Genomic DNA, 8,883 nt, shown 5'->3' with positions numbered 1-8,883 from the left:
TGGAATTCTGGCCATCGCGCCATTAGTACAAACACAAGGATCAGGGAAGTATCCATTCGATCTAGTCATTCTTTGAATTAATTATTTAACAATGGGTTGATCTTTTTCTCCTGTAGGATCAGACATCATCAAAGCGTGATCAATCATTAAAGTAAAAAGGAGGAGAGACAATTCATCCGTATTCAGCGCCGCAAGGCTCCTCCGCCCGTTCGCTTGCCCGACGACGGCTTCCATGCCGTGGAGGCGCCCGCCTCGCCGGCAGCGCAAGGCTCCTCTGACCGGTCGACTGCCCGCCGGCGTCCTCCACATCGCGGGGCTTCCCCAGCCGATCACTAGCTTGACAGCGGCGGCCGCGCCGCGCAGGCATAGGCTCGACCGGCAATGTGAGACTCCTCCCTTTTCGCTCTGCAGAGACACGAACCTGGCCAGCAGCACGGAGCTCCTCCGCCCGGTCAACTGTCCGCCGACGGCCTCCATGCCATGGGGCTTCCCCAGCCGATCGCCTGCTCGACGACGGTGTCCGCTGTTGGAAATATGCCCTAGAGGCAATAATAAAAGGATTATTATTATATTTCCTTGTTCATGATAATTGTCTTTTATTCATGCTATAACTGTATTATCCGGAAATCGTAATACACGTGTGAATACATATACCATAATATGTCCCTAGTAAGCCTCTAGTTGACTAGCTCGTTGATCAACAGATAGTCATGGTTTCCTGACTATGGACATTGGATGTCGTTGATAACGGGATCACATCATTAGGAGAATGATGTGATGGACAAGACCCAATCCTAAGCATAGCACAAGATCGTGTAGTTCGTTTTGCTAGAGCTTTTCCAATGTCAAGTATCTTTTCCTTGGACCATGAGATCGTGTAACTCCCAGATACCGTAGGAGTGCTTTGGGTGTATCAAACGTCACAACGTAACTGGGTGACTATAAAGGTGCACTACAGGTATCTCTGAAAGTGTTTGTTGGGTTGACACGGATCGAGACTGGGATTTGTCACTCCGTATGACGGAGAGGTATCTCTGGGCCCACTCAGTAATGCATCATCATAATGAGCTCAAAGTGACCAAGTGTTTGGTCACGGGATCATGCATTACGGTACGAGTAAAGTGACTTGCCGGTAACGAGACTGAACGAGGTATTGGGATACCGACGATCGAGTCTCGGGCAAGTAACGTACCGATTGACAAAGGGAATTGTATACGGGGTTGTTCGAATCCTCGACATCGTGGTTCATCCGATGAGATCATCGAGGAGCATGTGGGAGCCAACATGGGTATCCAGATCCCGTTGTTGGTTATTGCCCGAGAGCCGTCTCGGTCATGTCTACGTGTCTCCCGAACCCGTAGGGTCTACACACTTAAGGTTCGGTGACGTTAGGGTTGTATGAATATGATTATGCAGTATACCGAATGTTGCTCGGAGTCCCGGATGAGATCCCGGACGTCACGAGGAGTTCCGGAATGGTCCGGAGGTAAAGAATTATATATAGGAAGTGATGTTTCGGCCATCGCGAAAGTTTCGGGGTCACCCGATATTGTACCGGGACCACCGGAAGGGTCCCGGGGGTCCACCGGGTGGGGCCACCCATCCCGGAGGGCCCCAAGGGCTGAAGTGGGGAGGGGAACCAGCCCATAGTGGGCTGGTGCGCCCCCTTTGGCCCACCTCCTGCGCCTAGGGTTGAAACCCTATGGTGGGGGGGCGCCCCACTTGCCTTGGGGGGCACTCCACCCCCCTTGACCGCCGCCCCCTTGGGAGATTGGATCTCCCAGGGCCGGCGCCCCCCCTCGGGGCCTATATAAAGGAGGGCAAGGGGGAGGGCAGTCGTATCCTGTGCATTGGCACCTCCCTCCCCCTGCTACACCTCGTCCTCCTCCCGCAGCAGCTTGGCGAAGCCCTGCCGGAGTTCTGCTGCATCCACCACCACGCCGTCGTGCTGCTGGATCGTCATCAACCTCTCCTTCCCCCTTGCTGGATCAAGAAGGAGGAGACGTCATCTGCTCCGTACATGTGTTGAACGCGAAGGTGCTGTCTGTTCGGCACTTGGTCATCGGTGATTCGAATCACGGCGAGTACGACTCCATCATCACCCTTCTCTTGAACGCTTCCGCACGCGATCTACAAGTGGTATGTAGATGCAATCTCTCTTCCATGACTCGTTGCTTAGATGAACTCATAGATGGATCTTAGTGAAACCGTAGGAAATTTTTTATTTTCTGCAATGTTCCCCAACATCCGCACCGTGGAGGCGTAGGACCAACCAGGGACGGGAGACTCCTCCCTTTCCGCTCGGTAGAGAGACACGAACCTGCCCAGTGGCGCGGAGCTCCTCCGACCAGTTGCCTGCCCGCTGGCGGGGCTCTCATCCGGGCTGCCTCTGCATGCAGTGGGAAATAAATCCGTGGGAAAGGGAAACTCCCATTGCATGCAGAATTGTCTTTAATCCTTGCTTAATTTAGGACTAATTAATGCCTCTTGCATGCAGGTTCCGTCTACGGACTCTGGACGTGGGCAACTCCTTCATGCGTTGGCTTGTCAAGCAATTACTCCCTTCGTTCGGAATAACTTGTCGTAGAAATGGATGTATCTAGATGTATTTTAGTTCTAGATACATTTATTTTTGAGACAAGTAATTCCGAATGGAGGGAGTACATCTAATTACTAGGCATTAATTGCTAATATTGATACGTTTTGGAGCAGGAAGGTGTCCCTCTGCTCGGCCTTGATCTGCTGGTCAACACCAGCTAGATCATGTCCGCCTGCAAGCTGGATAGACTCGTCCACCTCCAGCGAAGCGAGCAGCACTCGAGTGCTTCCGAGCCCAGCCCTCACCAGCGCCTCCGAGCCCGGACCTCCTTGTCGGCCTGCCTAGCCAGCTCCACAACGACTGGATCCCAGCCTACCTGCGGTTCACTCGGACGGGCAGGAGCACTCGGATGAGGCATCCGCTCGGACAGGGCTCACTCGCCCGTAAGGTTGCTGGTTCACTCGGCCGGACATACAAAACGGCCACGACCCACAACCTGCAACTGATGGCCTCATAAACTCCCTCGTAAGTGCATGCATAATGTGGCCACTTCCATGATCAATTAACTACATGCAGGAAAAAAGGAAATGGAAGGCCGACTCCCACCAATAGGCAACCCCGCTGGCTCCGCTCTGTCAAGATATAATCGCCTCATTAAGCGTCCAATGGGTGAGGATTTACAACGTCAGTTACCAAATTATTGCGGCCATAAGTGCGGGAAAATAATTCTATGAGACCAGGTCTCACGGATTAGCCGGTGAGACCCATCCTGATGGATGACATGTGGCATTCACAAATCACAAAGCATTTTGTCGTGGGAAACGAACACCTATGGGGCAGGGGCCCCTTCTCGGTCCAGCAGGGAGCGAAGATCGCACGAAGAGCAGATCGAGGCGAGCACGCGAGCGATTTTACCCAGCTTCGGAGCTCTCCGGAGAGATAAAACTCCTACTGCTGCTTTGTGGTGGTATTATGTTCTAGCTCGAGAGCGTGAGCGTTCTGTCGTTTCGAATGAGTCGAACCCCCCCTACTTTGCGCATGGGCCTCCTTTTATAGGCTAAAGGGGTCACCGACAGGTGGCAACGCAGGCAAGGGTACAAATGTAAAAAGGGTGGTTGGTACAACTGCTATCTACAGTGCATCCTACCTAACTCTGACGGCAGGGGACAAGAGCATTTAATGCCCGTCCGTGTCGCCCAAACAGTGCATAAAAGCGACCGTTAGGGGCGCCACCGCTTGCCACGATGGCCTTCTCGTCATCTCCACTTGCCACCTCGCACCGCTTGGCTGCACAACCACCCGCCACGTGCGCCAGGAACGATCCTGCGGCGACACGTAATCGGGTGCGCTAGAGCGTCGGCGCAGAGGGATGGCTTCACCGCGGCAAGTACCTTGCCGCGGTCGTTGTCTTGTCGCGCCCGGAAGCTTGTCGCTCACCAGGTCTTGCCGGGACGCGCGGTATGTCGCGGCAAGTTTCTTGAAAATGCCTTGGTTGGCCTTCCCGGCAAGCTCCTCTTGCCGGGGCCTTGTCCTTCCCGACAAGATCCTCTTGCCGGGGCCTTGTCTTCTTAGTTAAAACACTTTGTTCTTGAATGGCGCCAATAGGAAATACAGAGGATCTTGGCGGGCACCCGGCAAGCCTTGCCGCGGGACGCTGCAACTGCCCGTGCACAAGTTCGGGATACTAGGGTACCCCTACTTTAGTACACCGACAGGAGCCCCCGGGCCTGGGCCATACACGGTGCCGAGCGCTGTTGGGCCAGGCCCAAAACAGGGCACGGGCACGCACGGCCTGGGTCCACGCCGTATCTAACTCCGTATCTACCGCGCCCTCCCGTAACGGCACGCGTCCAATGCGGCGTCGTGGGAGAGATCTTGGGTGATTCTTTAATCGAAAAAGGCGTAACGTTCACCTCCTCCTCTTTATAAGCAGGGGAAACAGGGGCCGTCCCCCACCTTCGCCACTTGTGGTTCCTTCCTCAGAAAGCTCCGCCGCTCCCCTCCGCTTCTCAAAGCAGAAAGAGAGCAACACTGCGTTCCCGTCGCCGCCGTCGCCACCAGCGCCGTCGATCTCCCCCACCACCTCCGCCATGGCTCCAAAAGCCGGGAAGGGCGTGAAGTCTGCCGAGGCGCTGCGGCTTGAGGCGCTACGCAAGGAGCGAGCACTTCCCCCCCCCCCCCTCGAGCTCACCACGAAGGTTCTGCGGGAGTGGTTCTATCTTTTCTGGTCGACAGAGACGCGGGCGCATCCGTGCACGCAGGTACTCTCTGCCGAAGCTTCTACTTCGGATCGGTGTCCAAAAGGATACTACTTCTTCCAGTTGTTCTTCTATTGCGGGCTCTGCCCGCCCTTTTCCGATTTCTTCTGCGACGTCATGAACACATACGGGCTCCATCTCCTCGACTTCACCCCCAAAGCCGTTCTGACCATGGCGGTTTTCGCGCATCTTTGCTAGAACTTCGTCGGAATCCACCCAAATGTAGCCCTTTTCCGCCACTACTTCATGCCCCGGGTCGAGAAAGGAGAGCCCCTAGCCGGCGGGATCGCCTGGATCTCGAGAGCCGGCAAGAAGGAGACATATCTGGAGGGGGAACTCCGTAGCAAATGGGATGAGTGGAGAGCAGAGTGGTGTTGGATTGTTGACGCGGTTCTGCAGCCATTCACCAACCTGCGCCAAGCCCGAGTAGTGCGCGGCGGCGATTGGAGCGCCCTGGCGGCGGACGATGCTAGACTGAAGATCGCCACCACCCGGATTCTGCGGCTCAGGCTTGCCGGGCTCACTGTAGGGGCGGTTAGCGCGGACTTGCTTCGCCGCCGCATCGCCCCTCTGCAGGAGAGGGGGTGGCCCGCCTGGCTGTTCGGGGGCCCGGCAGATATCATTAGGTTGCGCCCAGGCCTCAATTCTAATTTCACTGTCTTGGAGTTGGATGGGATGCTGAAGGAGCTGTTCAAGTACGACTCCAACCATCCTGAGTGGTTCAGGCTGCCGCAGGGCGTCGTCCCATTGTGCAACAACTCCCAGCTCGATCGCATCCGCGCAATGATGCCGGAGTGCGACTCGCATGGGATTATCCCAACTTGGCAGGAGCCTTCCGACGAGGTTGTGCAGCAATTCTTTGACGGCTTGGTGGAGGTAGCGGTCCGCGCCGACGAGCAGAGGCTTCTCACCCGCGACACCACTGATGAGGAGCTGCGGCGCATCGCCACCAGGGCGGAGGAGGCGGCGGCAGCCGCCGCCGCGGGTGAGTTTGGTTTTACGTTGGAGGAGGCAGAGGCGGCCGAAGCGGCAAGCCTTGCCGATCGACAGGAGCTTGTCGGGGAGGTCATTAGCGAGGGGGAGCCAGAAGCCGAAGCAAGCGAGCCCGCCGAGGGCGCAAGTGGCCAGCCGTCTTCAAGCAACTTGTTGCGAGCGGAGCCCTCAGTGCAGCCCCCAGCTCAACCAAGGAGGCGCCTCCGTAGGACCGGGGACACAGCAGGGCGGCAGACGGGCCAACAGCCGCCGCGTCGCGGGACACGCTCCACCGCGGCAAGCATCGTTGCCGCGGGAGCGTCTCACGCCGTACCGGCAACCGGAGCGGGGTCTTCTCGGGCCGCCACTTCCGATCCTGCTGCAGCTCCCGCCAAGCGTCCAAGGGAGCCTACTCCTCCACCTCGTCACGCAGAAAGGGTGCCGGACTTCGACCTTTCCGCGCTCAGCTCCGACGAGGAGGAAGAAGAGGAGGAGGAGTAAGACTTTCTTCTTGTTGTACTTATACTTCTTTGTTTCTTGCTGTTTCTTGTCTTGTATCTAATCTGCTTCCCTTTGAACCTTGTTCCATTTTAGGACTCTGGCCGAGAGAGCGGCAAAGAGGGCCAAGGTTCCCGTGGTTGTCATCGAGGACGATCCCACTGTGGTTACAGAGGGCGCGTCCGAGACTACCTTGTTGGACCCGGCAATCTCTCCTCGAAGCAGCCCCCAGCGCAGCCCCCAGCGTAAGTGCTTGTTCACTTCCTGTTATGGGGCGCGCATGGGTGCTCTTTCCTTGCTGATATTTTGATTGTTGGTTTGCTTGTGTAGGAGCAGAATAGGTTTACCAGGAACAACCAGAGGCCGCCCCTGAAGTGCTATCTGCCTCCACTACACCGCCAAGGGATGATTTCCCGACGAGGGAGCGCTCTCCAGCAAGGGAGAGGTCCCCGGCAAGGGGCAGTTCTCCAGCAAGGGACGGGACCAGCAATCCCCCGGTGGTGGAGCCCATGATTGCAGAGCCCAGCACAGGTAATCCTTCTTGCCAGAAAACTTCCCTTGGGTTTTTCTTCCTCTGATCTTCTTCTTTTTGGATATTTGCTTGACTTTTTCTCCCTCTTCCTATCTTCAGATCCTCCCTCCACGGAGCCGATGGAGACTGAGGCCACTGGCGAGGAGGGCGGGCGCGGTAATACTGACGAAACCGCTGCCATCGAAGAAGAGGCTAGCGTTGATGATCCTACCGACGAAGAGGCCGCCAAGGCTGCCGGTGCTGGAGCCGGCGAGGGATCCGACGATCGTACTGACGACCCGGGGGCCACAAGAGCGTAAGGCGCTATGCCAACCGCCGATCCCTCCGCCGCTGACGCAGCACCAGGCTCCGAAGAGGCCCAGCCCGGCGCCTACCTGAAGGTCGGCGATGGTGTCTTCATCAAGCTTCCCTGGGCGTCAAACTCCAGGGCGCCGTTCGAGGGAGAGGCTTTTGACGGAGAAGTGCTCGCCTCTTGTGGGCTGGCAGTGGTTGACGCGCCAAGCAGCAGCAGCGGCGAGTCCGAGGAGGAGCAGCTGCTCCGGAGGTTGGTGTCGCTCTACCACGCCCGACAAGCGAAGCTGGAGTCTCGGGAAGCGCTTGTCGCGCAGGCGGGACTGGACATAGAGAAGCATGCGGAGGAGCTCCAGAGCCACAACCAAGAGGCCCTCCGGTCCATCACGGAGGAGAGGACGCAGCTTGCTGAGGCACATAAGGCCTTTCTCCTCGAGAAGGCTGAGGCAGAGGAGCAACAGAGGCTTGCCTCTGAGGAGCTGTCCACCCGGGAAGGTGAACTGACGCAGCGGAAAGTCAATCTGGACAGTTACGAGGATGAACTTGCCGCGCGTGAGAAAACACTTGGCGGGGCACTCAAGGAAGCGGAGGACGCTGCCGCGGCTGCTGAGGCCGCCAAGAGAGAACTGGAGGTGAAGATGACGCAGCTGGAGGCTGACCTGAAAGGGAAAGCTGAGGAGCTTGCCGCGCTCCAGCGCGAGCGCGAGAAGGACGCCCTCGCTCATGGCGATCTGCAAGTTCAACTCGCTGACAAGAGCAAGGAATTGAGCGCCGCCAAAGACTCAAATGCTGATCTAGAGCTGAAGCTGGCCACGCTGACTGAGACGCTGGACGGCGCCAAGAAGCGCGAGGAGGATTTGAAGAAAGAGATCAAGGGCAACGAGGAGCTGCTGACAAGGGCCGCCGAGACTCAAAACACCTTCAGGGCTACGGTGGAGCTCTGGACGGAGGGCCTCGTCAACATCGCTGCAGTCATCAACGAGGAGCTGGCGCAGCTGGACTTGGCGGGCTTCGAGTACTCCTCCGACGAGAACCTCCAGCCCAGCGCCAAGCTCACTCTGTTCTTCAAGGGTGTGGCGACGGCCCTCCAGCAACTCCGGGAAAGGATCCCGAAGCAACTGGCCGACGAGTCGCGCTCGATCTGTGCCGGAGTTCTGGAGAAGGTGCTGATGAAGGTGGCCTTCCGCAACCCAGGCCTCAACCTCACTAATGTCCTCAAGAGGCTGCCGGCGGACGCTGATCTTGTCGCACTCAAGGCCCTCGTCGCACCCATTGTGAACAGGGTGAACGAGGTCAAGAGGGTTGACGGCGGTCGCATTGATTAAGCCGCCTGTTTTCTTCTTCTTCTTGCCACTGCTAGACATGTTACGGGAACAATTTATTAGAGCACGGCAAGTTATTATTGTAATAGAACTTTATTCTGGGTAGTGATTGCTATGTTATTTCCTTTACTCGATCCCTGGCCTTGTATGTTTTTGCCCTACGCTTTTCAGGGAAACTTGCCGGCGCAGGCACCCTTGCCGCGAGCGCTGAGTGCGGAACTTCAGCAGCCTACTGGCGGTGCCGCTACCGACAAGCAACCTTGTCGCAACTAGTTGCAGCACACTTAAGTTGTTGAGCGTACTCGAAACAAAGTAAGGGCGCAACTAGCCACGAGTTGGTTCCTCCGCGCACAGGTTTACCATGCAAAGCGCGATCGTTCGAGGAAGATAACTTAAAAATTTTAAAAACTGATTGTGCTCAAACTTTGGCAACTTAGCTTTTCTGTTGTCTGCTTCCCAGCAAGGGCGGAA

This window comes from Triticum aestivum, chromosome 4B (genome assembly GCF_018294505.1).
Source record: "Triticum aestivum cultivar Chinese Spring chromosome 4B, IWGSC CS RefSeq v2.1, whole genome shotgun sequence".
Lineage (NCBI taxonomy): Eukaryota > Viridiplantae > Streptophyta > Magnoliopsida > Poales > Poaceae > Triticum > Triticum aestivum.
Note: the sequence above shows the minus strand (reverse complement) of the source record.